At 51.2% G+C, this 22,561-nt stretch overlaps 2 pseudogenes; both read left to right on the forward strand.

Annotated features, from left to right (window-relative positions):
- Positions 1–227: 227 nt before the first annotated feature.
- LOC127026043 (olfactory receptor 14J1-like) lies at positions 228–1,253 on the forward strand (annotated as a pseudogene).
- Positions 1,254–16,051: 14,798 nt separating this feature from the next.
- Positions 16,052–17,761, forward strand: LOC127026022 (ribosomal protein S6 kinase alpha-3-like; annotated as a pseudogene).
- Positions 17,762–22,561: the final 4,800 nt, after the last annotated feature.

Below are 22,561 nucleotides of genomic sequence, written 5' to 3' on the forward strand. Positions count from 1 at the left end.
GACTCCTCCAGAGCCCACGGCAGGATCCCTTGCTCCCCATTGCACCCTCAGCCACCAAAAAGCAGAGCTCCAGCCAGGGAGCTGCAGGAAGGTCTCTCTGGAAGGACAGAGGCTGGGGGGTGGGGGTGGTTCTGTGAGAAATGGAGTAAGTTTTGCTCAGAGAAGTCAGTCCTATCCCTTCACTCCCTTTTCCTCCTTGGACAGGTCCCCATGCCCAGAGGAAGCAAATGTCCAATGGCAGCTCCACAACCGAATTCCTCCTCCTGGTGTTTGCAGACGCACGGGAGCTGCAGCTCTTGCACTTCTGGCTCTTCCTGGGCATCTACATGGCTGCCCTCCTGGGAAACGGCCTCATCATCACCGCCACAGCCTGCGACCACCGCCTCCACACCCCCATGTACTTCTTCCTCCTCAACCTCTCCCTCCTTGACCTGGGCTCCATCTTCACCACTCTCCCCAAAGCCAGGGCCAATTCCCTCTGGGACACCAGGGCCATCTCCTACTTGGGATGTGCTGCACAGGTCTTTCTCTTTGTCTTTTTGATGTCAGCAGAGTTTTATCTTCTCACCGTCATGTCCTACAACCGCTACGTTGCCATCTGCAAACCCCTACACTACGGGACCCTCCTGGGCAGCAGAGCTTGTGTCCACATGGCAGCAGCTGCCTGGGGCAGTGGGTTTCTCCATGCTCTGCTGCACACCGCCAATACATTTTCACTACCACTCTGCCAAGGCAATGCCCTTAACCAGTTCTTCTGTGAAATCCCCCAGATCCTCAAGCTCTCCTGCTCACACTCCTACCTCAGGAAGTTGGACTTCTCGTGGTTAGTGTCTGTTTTTCTTTGGCATGTTTTGTTTTCATTGTGCTGTCCTCTGTGCAGATCTTCAGGGCTGTGCTGAGGATCCCCTCGGAGCAGGGACGGCACAAAGCCTTTTCCACGTGCCTCCCTCACCTGGCCGTGGTCTCCCTGTTCCTCAGCACTGTAATGTTCGCCTACCTGAAGGCACCTTCCATCTCCTCCCCGTCCCTGGACCTGGTGGTGTCATTTCTGTACTCGGTGGTGCCTCCAGCAGTGAACCCCCTCATCTACAGCATGAGGAACAAGGAGATCAAGGATGCCCTGAGGAAAGTACAGGAATACACATTATTCCAGCTTTAATAAGGTGCCCACCATCCTCCTCTAACTCCCAGCAATTCAGGAAAATCCCAGCCTATCTTTTGTTCTTCTCTTTCTTTTGTATTTGTTTGTTAAACCTGTGAGAATATTCGTTGTCATGATATATTGTTCATACAACTTCTTCTTAAGCTTAGAACCTTTTTTTTCTGTCTGGTAAACCTAATGTACATCAGGAACCAGGCTCTTTGCATAGAGAAAGAAGCCAGAATGTAATCATTTGCCTCTCCTCTCATCTTTGATCTCCTCTGGAGATTGGAGCCCAGCCCCAGCAGGCAGAAGGGATTCAGGAGCCAAGGGCCCAGCTGCCCCATGGACGAGCAGCCCCAGTGGCCCTCGGGGCTGCCCCTCTCCGCCTCGGCGGGCACTGCCTCTCTGCTGCCTGTGAGTTGGGGCAGCAGCTTCCCTGGAGCCATGGCCAAGGACAGCAGCAGGACGTGGCCTTTTCAGTGCTGCTCTCGCCTCACTTCCACACTCTCCCGCCGTACCCTTGCATTTGTGTTACCCCTAGGCTCTCGTGTAACTTCTGACAGTCCCATTGTGTCCACAGTGGCATCCCTGTGGCTGCAGGCAGGAGCGGGCAATGGGAGCCACTGTGTCAGAGCTGGCCTCCGTGCAAGCACCACCATAACCAAAGGGGCTCTTCAGGGCAGGGCCAGAAGGCTGGAGGCCTCTTCCAAAGCTGGTGTCAGGAATACACCCAAGGAGCTGCTCCCTCAAAAGGACTTTTGCTCTTCTGGGGTTCTCCATGGGGACAAGCTCCGAGTCCCAGGGGGATCTGTTAGGGACCAAGGGCTGGGCAAAGACCTCCCTTCTTGGTTGCACATGTCCATGCAGACAGCAACTGCTCTTTGATTTATCTGCCGGGCACTGTCCCACCTGCAGTGGGGCTGATGACAGATGCTGTCCTGGAGAGGAATTGGGAGCTGCCAGGGCTGCTCAGGGGATCTCCAGGGACAGTATGTGAGTGTGGGCGGGCAGTGAGTGGCACCTCATAAAAGGAGTGACCGTCCAAGGTGGAGTCTTCTGGAGGAAAAGGTGAACCTGAGGACACCATGGGCTAATGAGGGCCCTGCAATGCCAGGAGAGGCTGTGAGGAGCCAGAAGGCAAAGGGACACAAGACTGGAGAGTGGGTCAGGACACCCTCTTGGAAATCCCACGGGCTGGATCTAGTGCACACCTCCCTTGCCTTTTGTGCCAGTGGAGACACCCCATGGTCCGCCTAGCCCCTTCCTTGGCCCTGAAGCCATCAAGGGAAGATGGAAAGGGCCTCAGCAGCAGTGAACCCCGTCTGCCTGGGTCTGCTTCCCTCCCCCAGCAGCACGGCCAGCGGAGGGTCACCCCGTGACCTCAGGGCACCATAGTCCCCTTGCTCTGCAGAGCAGCACCGCAAGCTTGGGGCCCTGCAGGAGCACGGGGAGGGAGCCAGGAACGGCTGGCCAGGCCAGCACGGACACGCTCACCTGGGGAAGGCTCTCTGGGGAGCAGGGAGGACCCTGGAGAAGAGCAAGGGAGCATTTGTGTGCCTGCAGGGAGGAATGAATGAAAAAGAGAAACCTCTTTCTGCAGGCCCAGCTCAGGGCGGCTGCTCTGTCACCTGCCCAGGACTCCTGTGCTGGCCTGGGGAGAGGGGCTGACACTGAGGGGGCACAGTCAGTGTGTGGTGGGCATCTCCTGGACCCGAGACCAGGAGTCCTCCACTTTCACTGACCTCCATTTCCTCATGCCATGGTGAACCTCCACCCTGGGGCTGATGGGGAGGCTGACACCCCTCCCTGCCCCCAGCAGCCGCTGTGCCCTTCAGAGGGCTGGGGCTGGGGGGTTAATGCCCAGAGCTCTGCAGCACCATGCAGCGGGCACTGCCATGGGGCCAGCCCACACTGGGCTGCTCTGCAGGGCTGGGCTGGGGAGCAGGCAGGGAGGTGGGAAGAGCTGGGGAGAGGCTAGGTGGGGCTGGAAGCGCCAGGAGAGGACAACACCAATGTTAGCTTTGATGTTTGCCCATGCAGGGTGAGGACACGCTCCAGTGGGTGTGTGGTGCAGAGCCCAGACTCCTGGAAGGGAGCCGAGACATGCAGCTGCAGGAGAGAGGAGGCCGGTCTGTGCCCTTGGTGGCATGGACACACCGACAAGGTGCCCCAGGGCATTCGTCACCCCCCAGCCTCTCCCATTGCATATTTCAGCACTGGCCCCTCATCCCAGTTTATGGGTGGTTTTGCTCTGTGGCCATCTCCTTCCTCCTGCTGGTCTCAGTGCCTGTGTCGGGGGAAGAGCCAGCCCTGCCCAGCCTCTCTTCTTACCCAGACCTTGGCAGACCCCAGAGCAGGCTGTCTGTGAACCCTTGTGTGGGACATGGTTGGGCTTGGCTGGGGTCAGGCACTGGGGGGCTGCAAAGAAGGAGGGCTGGTGGGGATGGACACTGAGGTCTGCTATGGGGACTCTGGTGGGGGACGTTTCCCCACCCTGTCCTGTGCAGTGTCCGATGAGGGGGGCCGTGGGAGCATGTGTTGGGCAGTGGGGCTGTGCTGGCGCAGGAATGGGTCACAGGTTGGAGCCCTAACACAACGATCAGGAGGTGGAAGCAAGGACAGGCTATGAAGGAGGAATTTAGAAAGATGACCTGAGCGTGCAGGTCTGTGTTTAGGAAAGGCAAAGCTCACCTGGAGCTGATGGGGGCTGCAGGCGACATCAAGAGCCAAATGAAGAGCTTCAGCCACTGTGTTTGCAGTAAAAGGCTGGACAAGGCACAGGCTGCTGAATGATGAGAAGGGGTTCATAACAGCAGACACAGACGGGGCTGAGGCACTCAATGCCGCCTTTGCCTTAGTCTTTGCTAAAAAGGTCTCCCAGGCCTCTGCTCAGTGAAAGGGCTCAAGGAGGAGGAGAGCACGTATTGACAGGAACCTCAGGAAGTCCCACAAGGACAAGTGCCAGTGTCTGCCCTGCAGGGGACTCCCCCTGGCAATGGCACGGCTGGGGGCTGCCTGGCTGGGGAGCAGCTCTGTGGGAAAGGTCTTGGTGGGCAGGGAGCTGGACAGGAGGCCGCCACGTGCCCTGGCAGCAAGGGAGGCCAGCAGGGCCCTGGGCTCTACGACCAGGAGCACGGCCAGGAGATGGAGGGAAGGGACTCTCCCCTCTACGTGGAACTTGTTAGACCACATCCAGAAGACTGTGTCCAGTTTCCGCAACCCCAGTGCTGGAAAGGTGTTGGCAAGCTGGAGCGGGTTTAGTGAAGGGCCCTGAAGATGCTCAGGGGGCTGGATCACTTTCCCTGTGAGGAAAGGCTGACGAACCTGGGCTTGTTCATCCTGGAGAAGGCATGGCTGAGGGGCACCTCACAGCAAGGGAGCCCTCACCTTTTTCACCAGAAGGCCAGCCATGCATTGGACAAGCACTGGTCACCCTGGGAGAAGGCACAGTCCTCCGTCCTTGCAGGTTTTCAAGACCCAACTCGATTAAGCTCTGAACAACCAGGTCTGAATGTACACCTGACCCTGCTTTGAACAGATGGTTGGACTACAGACCTCTCTCTTTTAATGCTGCAGGCCTGATTATGATAGAAATGGTCAGACAATTTTGACAAAAAACACAAAACAATGAAGAAGTAAAGAAAAAGATCTAAAGGCAGAAATAGTTTAGTATAATTTTCATCTTTTGAATTCTTTGTGTTCTTGTCCTCCTTGTTTTGGTTCATTCTGATTTAATATAGCAGTCTTTGGGGGGATTTTGTGACCTTTTCTTTTTTTAGAAGGAAAAGCCATTTCCCAAACGGATCTGGGATGCAGCTACAGGGACACAGATGCCTCCAGTCACAGGGACACCGGCGCCTGGTGCCAGTTCAGGTGCCCTGGACCCTCTGCCGGCCTCTATCAGCAGCCTCCGAGGGGCTCTGGTCTTCTGCAGGAGACCTCCTGCCCTGTCTGACAGCGGCCAGTCCCAGGCAAACACCTCGCCTACACTGGGACCTCTACAAGTGGGACTTCGTGTCCATGGTCAGACAGCTGAGCTCTGCCTGGAAAGAGGAAGAACTGCTTGCAACTTTTAAAAAGCACGTGAGCACCTTTTCACCAGCTGAGATAACTGAATACTTTTACTCAAATTACAATGTTTTCCTACCATGCCAAAATGGGAATTTCCAGGAAGTATATCAATTGCAGGAGAAGAAATATGCACCTTCCCTTGTACTTGCATTGCTGAGACTCTGGCCATTATACCATGTATTTAATCTCCCAAATCTTTCCACTTGTCCTGATGAAACGACCACTCTACAGGCATCTTCTCAGCAGACTATCTGGACCTGTGCCCTTTCCATTGCTCTCCTGTTCCACCCTCCCCTTACTCCTTGCTCAGCCAGATCCCTCTCAACCACCCAGGTGCTGCTTTGAGCTTCAGGGAGTTACAAGCCTGCCCTTGTCTCTCAGCAGTCTAATTGACTCTTCAGCCAACTCCTACATTCTGTTTATATCTATCCTCTCCTATCACTCTGTCTAAAACATTTCCAGTGAGGTTACCCCGTGTGGGTGGTGAACCTCACTGGAGGCAGCTTGAATGGAGCATAGAGTTGAGGAGTGTGGTTGGTTGGTCGTTAAATTTTACCATGCTTTCCTTCTGTTTGGTGGCAATGAAGGGAAAGCCTGCTGTGCCTCTGTGCAGCCAGGTCTCTAAGGAAAGCAGGTGGGAGTTGGTGCAAAAGAGGCTGTAACCTCCAGCTGCAGACTTGAGTGGAGAAGTCTGATGTCAGGAGAAGTGATGCGAGTCCCAGGCGCCCATGAGAGAAAGGGTGGGGCTGGGGAGGTGAGGAGGAATGTTGTCCAGGCAGTGCCTGACCTCAAGGAGCCTGCTTTTCCTATTTCATTAGGAAATCTTCTGCATCAATATCAATTGGAAAATGTTGAGAACACTTTTGCTGTGAGTGGAAAAAAGTAAAAAAAGAAAGACTTCAAAGGAGAAATTCTTTTTTTACTAGCTGTTCATACGATTATATCTCTTAACCGCACTCCTGAAACCTCTCCAATTAGCTGCCCAGGTCTTGAACACTCGCAGAAAATAATGGAAGAGACATGGCTTCTTGTGTTTTAACGAGACCATGGTGTATTTGGTGCTGAGTCCATGAACCTCAGACACTGAGAGGAAGTTGAAGAAACCTCTCAAGAAGCCAAAGTCAGATGCCAACTCCGAAGTTTCTTGGAGCCTTAATGGGTCCCGCTGAGGGACATTACGGACAAATCTCCCAGGGGCTGCTTAGAGCAGAAAACAGGAGAAAGTGATGACAAGTAGACAAAGGCAATGTAAAGGAACAGATTCTGAGTAAACTTTCACGTGTTCCTTGAAGGCAAAGGGCCAAGCCCTGACCCCAGCCCCTGGGAACGGAGATCCTGTCCTCACATGTTGCTCAGGGCTCTTCCTGGGGCACTGCAATGCAGGGATGTGCAATGCCAATTGCAGGACTATGGTACTGTTGTGGTGTAACACCAGCCAGCAACTAAGCACTACGCAGCCGCTCGCTCACTCCTCCACACCCAGTGGGATGGGGGAGAGAATAGGAAAACATAAACCCTCATGGGTTAATATAAAGACAGTTTAATAGGAGAGAAAGGAATGAAAATAATGATAATAATAATACGATAATAGTAATACTAAAAGAATCAGACTATACAAAACAAGTGATGTGCAATGCAATTGCTCAGCACTCACCGACCGATGCCCAGGTAGTTCCTGAGTCGCAATCTGCCCCTCCCAGCCAACTCCCCCACTTTATATACTGGGCATGATGTCATATGGTATGGAATAGCCCTTTGGACAGTTTGGGTCAGCTGCCCTGGCTTTGTCCCCTCCCAACTCCTTGTGCCCCTCCAGCCTTCTTGCTGGCTGGGCATGAGAAGCTGAAAAATCCTTGGCTTAGGATAAACACTACTTAGCAACAACTAAAAACAGCAGTGTGTTATCAACATTATTTTCCTGCTAATCCAAAAACACTGCACTATACCAGCTACTAGGAAGAAAATTAACTCTATCCGAGCCGAAACCAGGACAGGTACAATGCTTATGGGTCTCTCCTGCATGGGGCGAATGGGAATGAGGTCCTGGTGCCATAAGGTTAAAGCGTCTCCTCGTAGGCCCTGGTGGTTGAGATAACAGCCACAGCCAAGGGGAGAAAGACCTTGGCTCTCTTGGCGGCTTTTAGCCTTGCCCAAGCCCTCGATCAGCATAACCACTGGCTGTCCTATGGTGTCCCACACCTGGGCCTCTTTCCCTGCAGGCTGTAGACATCCACCTTGCTTCCTCCACCTTGCTCTCATCTGAGCATCTCACTACCCTTACTGACATCTCTCCATCCTCCCTGGACGTTCCTTCAAACACAAAGCCACGGACTATTCCAGATTTCCTCAGGGTGGCCGATTAGACCACAGCACTGCCCTTGGAGTGACATTTCATTCTCCTCATATCCAGTCTCAACCTCCCAAGCTGCACTTAGTGGCATTCTTTCTTTCTCATGCTCTTTTCCACTACGAGGAAAAGCTCCATCACCTCTTAAGCCATCCTTCAATCACTCTCAGACTACTTCTGTACTGCCTCCATGCCACTGGGCCAAAGAAGCCCAGGTCCCTCGGTCCCTCTACACAGGTCATGTGCTTGAGGCCCCAACTCCCACCTTGGCAGACTTCCCCTGGACACTGTCCAGTTCTCCCCCACTCCTCCCAAATGGGGAGCCGCACACTGGGATACACCCATGTGTGGGTGCTGTGCTGCTTTTGGCTGGGATAGAGTTCGTTTTCTTCATAGTAGCTAGTACGGGGCTATGGTTTGGATTTGTGCTGGGAACAGTGTTGCTAACACAGGGATGTTTTAGTCACTGCTGAGCAGTGCTTACACAGAGTCAAGGCCTTTTCTGCTCCTAACACCACCTCATCAGTGAGCAGGCTGGGGGTTCACAAGAAGCTGAGAGAAGAAAAAGCCGGGACAGATGACCCTAACTGACCAAAGTGATATTCCAAACCATATGATGTCATGCTCAGCAATAAAAAGCTGGAGGAAGAAGAAGGAAGGGGGACGTTCAGAGTGACGGCATTAGTCTTCCCAAGTAACCGTGATGGAGACCTGCTTTCTTAGAGCTGCCTGAACATGTGACTGCCAATGGGAAGGAGTGAATGAGTTCCTTATTTTTCTTTACTTGTGTGCACGGCTTTTGCTTTACCTGTCAAACAGTCTTTATCTGAACCCACGCGTTTTCTCACTTCTACCCTTTCATTCTCTCCCTCATCCCACCAGGGGGGAGTGAGCAAGCCATCAGCTATCACTTACATAACAAGCACCTGCACAAAACAGGGGCCTACCCCTACCCTTTCACCTTCTCAGGCACATGCGATGTCACAAGCAGCTGCACATGCCGGAATCCTGCTCCGCACCTATTGGCTCCTCAGCCAACAGTGGCTTTACAGGAACAGGAACACATCAGGGGCATACTTCTGTCCTATCACCTAATCACCCACCCTTACATCACAAACAGCTGCACAAGCCAGCTGCATAGTCCTGGCCTATCAGCTACTCAGCCATCACTGACAACACATGCACCTGCACAAACCAGGGATGGTCTCCTGCCCTATCAACTACTTGGGAACATGACATCACAAGCAGCTGCAAGCCAAGGGCCAGCTTCTGCCTTAGCACCTACTCACCCACCTAGCACATCACAACAACCTGCACAACCCACCTGCATGCTCCTGCCCTAACAGCTGCACAGCCACCAGGCACGTCCCCAGCACCTGCACTGGCCACCTCTCCAGTCCTGCCCATTCACCTACTTAGCCAGCACTCACAGCACAAGCACCTCGACCAGCCACGGGCTTGCTTCCGCCCTAGCACCTGCTCACCCACCTAGGACATCACAACAAGCTGCACAACCCACCTGCACGCTCCTGCCCTAACAGCTACCCAGCAAGCATTCACATCACAAGCACCTCTAAAAGCCACCTCTTCAGTCCTTCCCATTCACCTACTCAGGCACCACGCACATCACAAGGACCTCGACAAGCCGGGGCCTGCCACTGCCTTAGCACCTCCTCAGCCACCTCTGACATCGCACCTACCTCCACAAGCCACCACCTTGCTCCTGACACAGCAACTACCCAACCACTTGCGACACCCAAAGCACCTGCACATCAAAGCTTCCTGCTCCAGCCCTACCACCTACGCAGGCCATCTCACCTCGCAAGCACATCAACAAGCCAACTGCCTCCTTCCACCTATCCCCCACTAACAGCAACGGCGTGCTTTACGCCCAGCCACCAACAAAGCACCATGCAGCTGCTTGCTCACTCCTCCCCTCCGGCGGCATGCGGACGACAAAATACAACCAAAGCCTCGCGAGTCCACACAAGGACACGGACGGATCACTCAACAATTATGCTCACAGGCAAAACAGACTCCACTTGCGGAAAAAACACATCCATTTAAGTTCCGACCAAGCAAATCACACTAGCAGGAGGAGAAAGAGAACCAGATCTTAAAAACACACGTTCCCCCACCCCTCCCTTCTTCCTGCCCTCACCTGTGCTCACCATACCTCCACCTCCTCCCCACAGCGCACCAGGGCAACGGCTAATGGGGCTTGCACGCACTTCATCCCACATTGGCTCTGACGCTCCTTTCTCCTCAGGGGGAGGGCTCCTCACACTCTTCCGCTGCTCCACCGTGGGATGCCTCTCACGGGGATCAGCCCTCCATGACCTTCTCCATCACCACTCCTTGCCGCGCACTCCCTGCAGGCCTCCACCACCTGCTCCAGCGTGGCCTTTCCCACGCACTCACGGCCGCCTTTGGGCCCACACACCGGCTCCACCCTCGTGTCCTCCACAACCTGCAGGGGAATCTCTCATCCACCATTAGCCTCCATGGCCTGCAGGGACATGATATCCAGGGATGGCTACCTGTGCAACTCAGCTGTCTCCAGGGGAGGCCAAAACACTCTGGACGTTCCTCGGACGAGTCCTGAGGAGCTACCGGGCATAGACCTGCCTCCAACACAAAGAAAACTCTTCAGCTAACGGAAGAGGAAAATTGTGATGCTGCTACCTGGGACTTCAGCTGCCTGTCGAGAAACTCAAAACACTCCAGCAGATGTCTGGGAAAAGTCCTGATGCAAAAACAGGAATGCACCTGCCCCCAACATACACAATGCTCTTTGCGCAGCTACCTTAGAAGATTCTGGGGCTGCTACCTGGGAATTCGCTTGTCTCCAAAGGAAACCAAAAGACTCCTGGATATTCCTGGGAGCGATTCCAGAGAGCTACCGGGCATGGACCTGCCTCCAACAGGCACCAAACTCTTGGGGGATCTACGCTGGTGGAGTCTGGGGCTGCTGCCCAGGCCTTCAGCTCCCTCCACAGCAGGATAAAACACATTGGTAAATGCCTGAGAAGAGTCCTGGGGAGCTACAGGGCATGGACCTGCTTCCCATTTCTATCAGCAATCAGTCATGATTGGAGCAAGGGCAAAGCCTGTATATTTCAAATGCATTTGAGTTACATGACTCTTCAACATACGCCATGACACCATTTCACTAGACTGAAGGCTGACAGCAGTGTACCAGGACACTCCTTTCTGGACACCTCACTCCTGGGTAGAAATCCTAGACGCTTCCTTTAAGGACAGAAACCCAAAGAGCTAAAAGAAGTTCTTTAAATTCAGCACAGCAAAGAAAAAGCAAGCAAGCAAACAAAAACGGCAGGGAAACCCCTGAGGCACTAATGAGGAACAAAGGGTCTCCCTTTGGGAGTCCACTACGCCTCACAAAACGGACAAGTGGCTTAAAAGAGATTCCTGCAAAGAAACGGCACATCGAAGATAACCTTGATAACGCCAGCACAAGTGACCGCCGTGGAAACGGCAGCGCTGACCCTTCTCCTGCTCCTCCTACGAGCTCTTCGCCAGCCACGTGAAGATGCAAAACCAAGCATGAACGAATCAGATCTGAGAAGAGCCTGGCCCCAAAAATTAAAAATGATCAGGAAGTCTGTTTGAAATACGGCTTCACATCCACTATCGTGGATGAGGAACCTCGCCTTAAGCACATGTCGTGCCTTGAGATAGGAGCTAAGGACAGTATGAAGTTACCCCCACGAGCAGACGTTCAAAACCAAAGCACCCAGAACACGCAGACAATCCTGCACCATGTTTTCAGCGATGTTTCAAGTCACGTGATACTCAGTCCACGACTTTACAAAACATCATTAAACTTAACGACAGCAGCCTCCTTGCAGGTTGCTTACTCAAAAGCAAAAACCAAAAAGCCACGTACCCTCGGGAAACCCTTGTCCTTCCGGGTGGCTGCTGTCTTCCCACGGCTCTTCCTCAAAGCAGGACAAATGACCGTGAATTTGGCAGTCCACACAAATTACGAAGCACACTTACTCCTCTGACAGTCATTACCTATGGGCCAGAAGTCCTCCCACACCCCAGAATTGCCCATTACTCCTCCAGCAGTCATCCGCTATGGACCGCAAGTCCTCCAGACCTACCTACCTACCTACCTACCCACCTACCCACCCACCTACCGACTTCCTGGAAATGAGTTGGACCACAGCAGAAGTGACACTGGCCAGCCGGTCACGCACACCAGACCACAAATGGTAGTTACAAGACAGAAAACACAACATAAACCACCAGAACTGTAAAAAAAAGCCAACCCGAAGCCACAGCACACACAAATCAAAGGCCCCTGTCCAAACCCTACACAGGCAAACAAGCTAAAAAGGACTCTCCAAAAAAGCAATCCACCCAGAACACAAGAGAAGCCAAAAATAACATAACCCCAGGAACCCAGGCCCAACAAACCCAGATCCTCTCCAGAACAATAGCACGCTTTAATCCTGACTCGCTTAAACTCTGGCATCCCAGAACCCTACCACTCTGTAGCCCTTGCACACTGTCACCCTAGCATCCCAGAACCCTAGCACACTGTAGCCCGAAGATATGCAAAAAATGAACCCAAACTCCCTGGAGATCTCCGGCTGGGCCTTCAGGTGGCCCCGGCTCTCAGAAGTCACAACTTTGAAATGGGAATGGGACAGCATCCCTCTTCACATCACCTGTCACCCCCGGGAAAAGTGCCTGCCTTAAACACTCCTGGGGAGAAAGGCTGGGGCACTTGGAGACTTTCAACTGGCCCACCATCACCACAGGGCTTCAGCTCATCATTTCTGTGTCAGAGCCACCAAGCACATGAGCTCGTCCTCCCTGAGACACCCCTTGGGGCAGCCGTACCCAGAGCCAGGCGGCTGGATATGGCCTTTGCTTGATGGGGAGGTGCTTCCTGGGAGCAGGATCTCTCCTGGGGGCATGGGGAAACTCTCCTCAGGCCTGGATGCCTGAGAAGCAGCTCTGCGCTGCTCCATCTCTCACCAAAAACCAGGGGCAGAGGAAGGCTGCTTTGCTGGCCCCCAAGACAATCAGCTCCCCTGGGATGCTCTGTGGCCAGTGCACACCTTTGCTGTCAGGTGGGTCTCAGCTTCAGCAGCGCTCCTCAAACATCTGTCACCTCCCTGCAGGATGCTCTCCAGTGCACAGCATGTCTCCACTGGCTCTCCCTGGGGACAAAGATCAAAAAGGAGCAATTTGCTTTTCTTTCCCCACTCCCAAAGAGCTGCGCAAGAGACCTGCCACCTCCCAAATCAGCTGTGTGACAGGGACACCCGTCGGCTGGCTGCGCCTTCTCTCTTTCTCTCTGGGCCTCTCGCCTGCTCCCCAGCCCTTTTCACTCTTCCTCCAGCTCCAGCCTGGAGGCCATCACTGTTCTGTCCTTCGCCACCTCCCTCTCCTGACCCGCATCCTTCTCTTTGTTTGTCAGTCTCCGGATTGTTTCCCGCCCTTCTCTTGCTCTCTGTCCTGCTCTCTCTCCCCTGCCTCTCCCTTTCTCTCTCTCAGCCTTTCCCACTCTGTGCCTCTGTCCTGCTCCCTGTCCCATTTCTCTGTCACTCCGCTCTCCTGCTGCCTTTGCCGTCTATCTGTCCCTCCGTCCCACTCCCTCACCCTGCCCGTGTCGCTCCCTCTGTCTGTCCTTCCTCCTGCCCTCCTCTGCCCTCTCTCTCCCTCTGTCCTGCTGCTCATCACCATATTCCTGGCTGCCCCTGCCCCTTCCCCTCCATCCCCTTCTCCCTGGCCCTGGGCCGCTCCTCACCAGGGGTTTCCTTTCTCCACTCCCCTGACCAGCTCCTGCTTTCTTCCCGCCGTCCCTGTGTCCTGCTCCCGTCCCTCTCCTGCCACTCCTCCGCCCCACCCCACCCCTCTCTGCCCCTCTGTCCCTCTCTCCTCCTCCTCCTCCCTGTTCCACCAAGGCTCTGGGACTGGGACTGGGGCTGCCCCGGGAGGCGGCCATGGGGCCTGTGGAGGAGTGGGGTCCAGCCGGGGGGACGGTGTCCCCGCAGGGTCAGACAGGAGGAAGGAGCGCCCAGTGGCATGCCAGGGGCTGTAGTCCTGGGGTACTGGGCTCATGGGTGGCCATGTTGGTTCCCAGGGCATGCTGGGAGCTGTAGTTTCCAGCACTCAGCTTCCTAGTGGCCATGTTGTTCTCAGGTAAAGTGGAAGGCACAGTCTCTGCTCCAGCCACGGCCCCGTGCCATTCCCTGCCAGCTTTGTGCGGTTCTTGTGGGGGCTCCTGCCGTGCTCCCACAGGGAAGGTGCCAGGACTGAAAACTCTTGCTGGCCCTCACCTTCCCTTGGCAGCCCTTTCACAGCCCCACCAGCACTGGGGCTCGGCGCTTGCTTAGCAACATAACGCTCCCCTCATTCTCTCAGTCTTGCCAGAGCTTCCCATTTCTATCAGCAATCAGTGATCCAGTGTTGTGGAAGGCGGCAAAGCAGAGCTAGGGGACCATGCAGACCACACCCGAACGAGACCTAAACAGCATGTGGCAATAATGGCATAAGGCTGTTAGGCTGTAATAGCACAGGAACGTATAGAAATTAGAGAGGCTGTTAATATGTTTTGTAGGGCTTTAAGGACTTTGTTTAGCTGCTTAAAAGTAGTCCTTCATGATAAAGCAGGACTCATAACTGCTGAATGCTGTTGCTTAACGTTCACCTATAATTGATGGCAGGAGTAAGAGATTTGGAAAGCCCCAGAGCCAGTTTGGCCCAGGAAAAGGAGACATAGTAACAAGTAGCCTAAACACAGGAGGAAGAACCAGCTGAGAGACGAGAAAAAGCACCCAATGAGAGAGAAGATGACCCCAGACTCAATCGTACCATTGGGCCAGACTATGGTGTGAGGGGTGGGAATTTAGATTGTAAGGGGCATAATTGCCCAGGGAATGTGGTGTTCAGGTTCCCTCTCCAGAGACAGCCAGCTTGAGCTGTCTGAATTTGGGCACCATAGATAGAGTAAATTAGGCTTTTATTTTGAGGCCTTGATTAGAGAGTCTGCTTTGGGGAACCTTGGCTGGAGCCTGAGGGAGAAGCAGCGCCCAAGGGTGAGTGTGTGTGTGTGTGTGAGGAAGTCGAAAGGGGCACCCGTCGGCTCACTGGAGTCGCCCGCTGCGAAAGGACGCTGGTCCTAGCAGTTAAAGTCTCGGGTGGTGTGTGTGCGACTCCTTGATTGGTGTGTGAATGCTCGGGCAGCGGCTTCCCCCTTAACAGTTTGGCACCCCAGATGGGACCCTAGGTCACTCTCGGAACCTCTTGGATCCAAACCTCTGACTGGCAGCACAGGGTGAGTTCACCCGAGGATTTTGGACACGGGACGCACCGAATTGCTAGAGTGGGGTGAGTGTTAAATCCCTTAAATCTAAATTCAATATAGGGAAAAGGACAGAATTCGGGGGGGGTTCAAGTCCCGCCCAAGGTGCGTAGCCTGATCAGCATAAATCGCACACAAGTTTGTACGCAGTCTGATCAACAGAAGACGTCTAATTAAAAGGGGGGTTCGAGTCCTGCCCAGATTAGAGGGGTTTGAGAGATTTTTAGAGGGGGGGGTTGAGTCCCACCCGGATTAAATCATGAGTAACGTAACTGCAGTAGAGAGGGAGACACCCTTAGCAGAGATATTACAAAACTGGGAAACAATCTGTGGTGCAAATTCACTACTGAAGGAGGACGCAGTAGTTCTATGTCAACAATGGTGGCCATTCATCACCCGCCATGGAGATATTGAAGATCAGTGGCCACCACAAGGGAGTTTTGACCAACATCGGACTGACCTTTGTGCGAGACCAACTTCAGTACCGGTTCCCGGGACACATGGATTATTGGTATGTGTGGGATGAATGGGTGCGGGAGGGACAACATCCAGGGAGGCAAAAGGGGCTGAGGGAAAAACTAACCTGTAAGGTAACTTTGGCCGTAGGTAAGGCTACAGCCCCGAACGATGACCAGACAAGGCCCTCCCCGACTCCTGCCCCACCTTACACTCCCTGTACCGACCTCCCCCAGACCTTCCTGTAGCAAGGGTGGGACTTTGCCCCATGGTTTCAAATGTTTGACTAATCTGGCCGCTTACGGCCAGGGGGTGACTATGCATGCCCCACATCGACGGTTTATACTAATCCATCGTGGAACCAAATGATTTAGCCTTATGGGATGTACAATGCCAAGATTAAGGGAGGATGCAGAAACACGGGCGCGGTTATTGTCAAATCTCTGCACGGGACACAATCCTAACCGGGGGACACCCAAATCCTATTCGAGAATCATTCTGCCCAGATGAAAGAGAGAAGGTATTAACTAAGGATGCGGAATTAGCACGACAGGTGGGAGGAGGGAGAAATCCGTGGCCGACGCTAAATCCGAACGGGAACTATAATATGGCCGGAGACAGAGCCCATTGCCAAACAGCCCTAAGAAATTTAATAGAGGCAATTGGAGCATGTGGAGAACGTAGGGTGATGTTCGCAGAAGACGATGTTAAATTTTACCTGGCAGAATTAGCACTTGCTTTAGACCATGTACATAGTGGTGGAATAATATACTGGGACCTAAAACCAGAAAACATCCTTCTTGATGAGGAAGGACATATCCAATTAGCAGATTTTGGCTTAAGTGAGGTGTCAATTGATCATGAAAAAAAAGCCTTCTCTTTCTGTGCAACAGTGGAATATATGGCGCCAAAAGTCATTAAGAGCGGAGGCCTTACACAGAGCGCAGACTGGTGGTCTTTGGTGTTGTAATGTTTGAAATGCTCACTGGTACTCTGCCTTTCCAAGGGAAAGACAGAAAAGAAACCATGACACTGATTCTCGAGGCCAAACTTGGAATGCCCAGTTCTTGAGCCCGGAAGCAGAGAGTCTTCTGCAATGCTCTTCAAAAGAAACCGGCAAACAGATTAGGAGCAGGCCTAGATGGAGTTGAAGAAATTAAGAGGCATGCATTCTTTTTCCAAATAGATTGGGATAAATTGTACAGGAGAGAAGTTGATCCCCTTTTAAACCTGCAACTGGCAGACCTGAAGATATGTTTTATTTTGACCCTGAGTTTACAGCAAAAACTCCAGAAGATTTGCCTGGTCTCCACCTAGTGCTAACGCGCATCAACTTGTTCGGGGATTTTAGTTCTGTAGCTATTGCATCAAATGACGAAGCCAGGCAGTGCAGACAGTTGGAGTGCATTCCGTTGTCCAGCAGTTGCACAGGAACAGCATTCAGTTTACTGACAGATACGAAGTGAAGGAAGATATCAGAGTTGGGTCTTACTCTGTCTATAAGAGATGTATTCATAAAGCTTTAAACAGGGAATATGCTGTAAAGATTATAGACAAGAGTAGAAGAGATCCAACAGAGGAGATTGAAATCCTACTGCGCTATGGCCACCATCCAAATATTATTACCCTAAAAGATGTGCATGATGATGGAAAATACGCATACATAGTAACAGAACTTACGAAAGGAGGGCAACTGCTGGATAAAATTCATAGACAAATTTTTTTCTCGGAACGAGAAGCTAGTGCCGTTCTGTTCACAATAACAAGAACGGTTGAGTACCTCCATGCGCAAGGGGTTGTTCATGGAGAGCTGAAGCCTAGCAATATTCTTTATGTTGATGAATCTGGTAATCCAGAATCCATTCGACTTTGTGAATTTGGCCTTGCAAAACAACTACGAGTAGAAAATGGTCTTCTGAGGAGTCCATGTTACACAGCAAGTTTTGCTGCACCAGAGGTTTTACAGGGGCAAGGTTACGATGCTGCCTGGGACATATGGAGCCTTGGTGTTCTACTTTATACCATGCTTGCTGGCTACCCTCCTTTTGTAACTGGTCCTGATGATACCCCAGAGGAGATTTTGGCCCGAATAGGTAGCGGGAAGTTGTCTCTCAGCGGTGGTTATTGGAATACCGTTTCAGATACAGCTAAGGACCTTCTTTTCAAAAATGCCTTCATGTTAACCCACATCAAAGACTGACTGCAGCCCAAGTCCTCAGTCACCCTGGATAGTTTGCTGTGACCAGTTGCCTCAATGCCAGCTAAACAGCAGGATGCTCCCCATGTAGTGAAGGGTGCAAGAGCAGCAGCTTACTCTGCTTTGACTCGTAATCAGTCACCAGTTTTGGGAGCCAGTCGGCCATTCTCCTCTTGCTCAGAGCATTATTTTTCATAAGGAATGGGTTTTTTAATCCCCTAAAATATTCTTTGTTACAGGTAGAGATGGACAGTTTATGTTAAGCGCTTAGCTTAAAGAGATTCTATTAGCACTATATACTTTGTGCCATCCAACATCTTGTATGTTTTTGTAAACAGTTCACAAGCAGTACAGTTCCATGCTGTTTTCTTTAATGTATACATGCCTTGTTTTTACTTAGATATTGTTAATCCTTTTGACAATTAAGTCTGAATTAAACAGGTCACCTGGATTAGTCAGCATTGTTGGACAGCTCTAGAAGAAGGCTCACCGTTAAACAGCTATTGAATGTAATGCTATGAAGATGTGTTTCTCCTTGCCTATGCCTTTTCTACATTTCTGTGGTTTGGATGCTGCATGTCATGTTATGAAAATCAGGATACTGTTTATAGTATTGGAAATGTAAACAGTGGATCTCTCAGGATACACCACTCACTTGCGATGGACATTTTGATAGAAATTGGTTAGCCATTGGACTTCCTGTGTGTATGGTTTCTTCCTTTTTTGCCCCCCTTTTTGGCTTGTCTATTGTTTGTTGTTTAATCATGGTTTTTATGGACTGAGTTCTTCAAATTACAGCCTATGATGTATACTTTTAAGCCCATGGTTGAAATAGACACTACTGAGTTTTGAGCACTGGGGAATCCATCCCAGTATTCCAGTTCTCCAAAAGAAAACTAGTGCATTTCAGGAATAAGTTGCCAGAAGCCGCACTTTTGCAACGGTTTCTCTGGCTGCAGCATACACCCTGCTTAAAGGGGAAGGTGGGCAGGGTCAGGAGGTGCTGCTTGGCTAAGGTGTTCTGCTCTCTGATGGCACTTCTCTTCACTGTATGCTGCTAACTGTTTTAAGAACCAAAAGTTATGTTCTTAAGTAAGCTTTTTTCCTCTCTTGCCTCTGCACGTACCTGCCCTATCTCTATCTCAGTCTCAGAGACTTGCCCTCTGTTTTGGATGGAGGGGTGGAAGAGTGTTTAGTTAACCTGTGTGGCAGGTGCGCCCGCCCCGATAGAGACCGAAACTTGTGGAGGTGGCTCTGAGCCTTTTATAAGGAAACATATTGGGATTCGATATGCTGGCAGGCAAACGATGGTACCTACCTCATTTTTGTCCTACGGGACCATTAACGGCGACGCTCCCAAAACCGGACAAGCAAAAGGGCCAGTTCCCATTGAGAACATAGAGGCCGACCCGTCATGGTAAAACTGCCCTCTGTTGGCACTGTACCCATGACCCTGGCAAAACCCAGAGGCTTACATGCCTGGGAGGCCTTAGATAGGAAAGGGAAAGGCCATCGCATAAGTACTCGATGGATAATTCCTAATTTCTGAGACCCGGTCCCAAGGCCCGAGGTGCAATTTGTGTCCTCTTGCAGGACTATGGAAAAGCAAACTATTCGGACACTCCCACTGATGGCAGTAACAACAGCGGGCAGGGACAAGAACCTGGACAGCAAGGTGGTGGCTCAACTGATAGTGGATTTGCATGTATGGTGAACTTAACTTCAGTAACAGCCTGTCTGCCCAGTCCTAAGTCAGTAGAGGAGCCCCTACCAATCTTTGTGCAAACCACTAATATATCACTAACCTTGAACTCCCATGGCAACAGTGCAATAATTCCAGCCGGGCCTGGGGAACGGATGGAAAGGATGGAGGTCACACTCATACCATCTATAGCTGTCACCTGGCGCAATAAATGCCAATTCAATATGGAAGGCAAAGTGTAATTACCTCTTCCTACCCCCTAATACGCCACGGGGTGGAGTTTTAATGGTACAATGCCATGCTTTAATGTTCCCTGGGGAATTACTGAACATAATGACCAATGGATAACAGATGATCATTCCCTGCAATTACTGAAACTGTTAAACGCCACCTGGTGTATTAAACACCCCGAGAGTAATGGTAGCAATTGCCCCAACGCTTGTCAAGAACCAGGGTCAAGGGAGCCTGGGAAAAACATCCCCTCAATTGCACATGGGACCTGACTGGATTGCGCAAAGGAATGGGGCACCACCAGTAAAAAAAAAAAACACAACACTTTGGGACTGCCAAACAGAAATGCAATGTAAAAACATAGATAAAAGGCCATTATTGTGATGATACATGCCCCGCCCCATTCAGGAAGCTTTGGTACAGGGCTGTCTGTGTAGTAATACCAGCTATGTGTGGCCCACTGCCCTAAAATGTAACGCTTATAGGAACTGTCCTCCTCATGCCCCCACACAAGCATATGCCAAACATCTGATGTGCCCGCTCCTCCCAATCTAGAGTGGGCATACTCCAGTGGCTGTCTGTATTCCCGGCTACACCCAACTGTTCCCGGGATGGCCTGCACAGTAGCCCTGCCTTCCCTTTGTCCCATTTACCGAGAAGGGCCTATAGCCCCTAAGTGGTGGATCGCAGCCCCCGGAGATACAACTGCTAAAGAAGGGAACGTGGCAAAGAGCAAAACCGCGACTGGGATAGTGGCTGGAGGCCATGTTCGGATGGGACTGCCTCCCTCAAAAACCCACAAGCCATTTATGACCTATTGATGCAAGTATCTATTGAGCCAATTCTACATCTGACAGCTTAGAACTCTTGAATGAACAATTACAACACACCAGCAAATGACCGCCAGCACCGAGCGGGAGTAGACCTGATGCTGCTAAAGGAACACCTTTAGTATGGAGTGCTAAATTGATGAGTAGATGACTGCTGCGTTTTTATCCCAAATGTATCCATACCCTCCGAACCCAAATCGACAAAATGAAGAAAGCAGCAAAGGACTCAGAGGCAATTGCTGCCGCATTAAACATCAACTGGTTGGGAAAGATTTCCAGTGCGTTCGGGTTTTCCCTGTCGGGATGGTTAACAGTCTTTTACAATCCTTGATAGTGGTTATAATCATAATTATTGCCATTTGTATTGTATTAAGTTGTGTTAAACATATGATAACGCAGTTTGTATCCGTTGTTACGTATGCTCCTTTAGAACTAACCCAAATAGCAGATGTTCCGTTAGAATTGTAAAATAGCCAAAGAAATGATGATTCACGATGAGCATCAATTCTCACCGAAACTGCGCTCCCTTTTAACTTTGGAGGCAAGAGGTGACTGTACCACCACTCCAAAGAAACCAGTCGGATCGTGACTGTGGTCACGGGGTGGAGTGTGGCAGGTGCACCGCCCCGATAAAGAGCAACTTCTCAACTGCTGAAAGGAAAGACTTAAAACTAGAAGCCGCGGTTTGGGGGTCGAGCGGCCAGCCATGTGATGACTGGAGTCACGTAGACAGTGACAAGTTTCCAGACCGCTGACCATATATGACCACGAGCCCCGATCCGACTTCGGGTATAAATGGAGCCCGCCGGAAGAGCCCTTTGAGCCCGTCTTCCTCGGAGCAGCGGGTCTGCAGTCAGAGACTCTCCCCTTCCATCGGGATGCCATCTAAGGAAACTCCCCGGGGTTGAGTGCCTCGCCTTACCGGTGAGTGAGTGCGCATTTTGAGTCATCATTTTAAGCTTACATTTGGTTATAGTTTGTGTAGTGATAGTTCCCAGCTGACACCCTGAACCTGTAACTAAGTTGTGTTTATCGCAGTGTTTACGACCTGATATTCCTGTCCAATCTGGCTGTTGTATCTCAATACAACATAACATTCCTGTTCACTTGGACCGTTCTATGTTGATATCATTAAAGAAGATTGACTTTTGAAATATATTGCTGTCTAGTGTTTCTGCGACAACCTCTCATGAAGTTCTTTCCCCTCCGTTCCTCTTGAACCCCTATTGCCTTGACCATTTCACTGGCTTCAATTCTTCTTGTCATCTGGACTATTGTTTTGCTTTCCATACATATCCACTTCCACTCACGCAGAGTTTCTTTTCCATCTTTCTATCAACCAAAAGCCACTTTCTTCTTTTAGTGTTTTTACTGTAGATTTCTTTATTTAACTACTTTTTTCTGAGGAACAGCCAGTGTCTAGGCAACTTTTGACTTAAGAGCCAACTTTTGTCCGCGCTCTGAAAGGTGTTGTAGGCTAGACCTAATGTGCCGGGTAATACAACAGCACATTCACAGTCACTGCTTCCTAGTCATTCCTTCTCTTTCAGACCGGAGCAGCTTAGTCAGAAAGACAATACTTTTGAATTGAAAAGGGGACATGGTCAGGGGCTGTAGAGTAAATGCTTTACTGCTGGTGCAAGGCACAGCTACCCATCTTTCTAACAGCGTAAATACACTCAAATATAGTTGTTGTTGTTGACAAGAAAAGCTAACTCCACAAAGCCCCTTTGCTTATGATCTTCTGGGTTTTCTGTAACGACCTAGAAATGAGGGAGGATGCCCAAAAAAGGGACCTACCCCACTCTATGTTTACTATGTCGCTTCATAATGCCAGTACTTTGGAAAAAACTAACCTCATAATCTTTTATGTATTAGATGCTTCAGGGTGAACCAACTAAATAAGCTGCAAGGATTGCTGCAGGATTTATGACCCAAAATCCTTGGGGTAGTTGCCAGGTCTGAAGGATGAGTTCTTCCCTGATGTTAGGACAGGTCTATTTGCTTCTGTGTGACCCGCAGTCAAAAGGCAAAGGAAAGCTGAGAAGGGACAGGCTCTGTTCAAGGGCAGGATGAAGACAGGAAGCCTATATGGAGAAAAGGAGGGTAAGAGGGAACACGGTCTCCCATTTTTCTTGTGGCTCTATTCTGAAAATCAGGATGTCTAAAGGTTTACTGCCCACCAGAAACAGCATGAGTAGCTCCAGCAAATTTCAGTTCTGCTTTCTTGCAATTCCC

Source organism: Gymnogyps californianus, chromosome 26 (assembly GCF_018139145.2).
Source record: "Gymnogyps californianus isolate 813 chromosome 26, ASM1813914v2, whole genome shotgun sequence".
Lineage (NCBI taxonomy): Eukaryota > Metazoa > Chordata > Aves > Accipitriformes > Cathartidae > Gymnogyps > Gymnogyps californianus.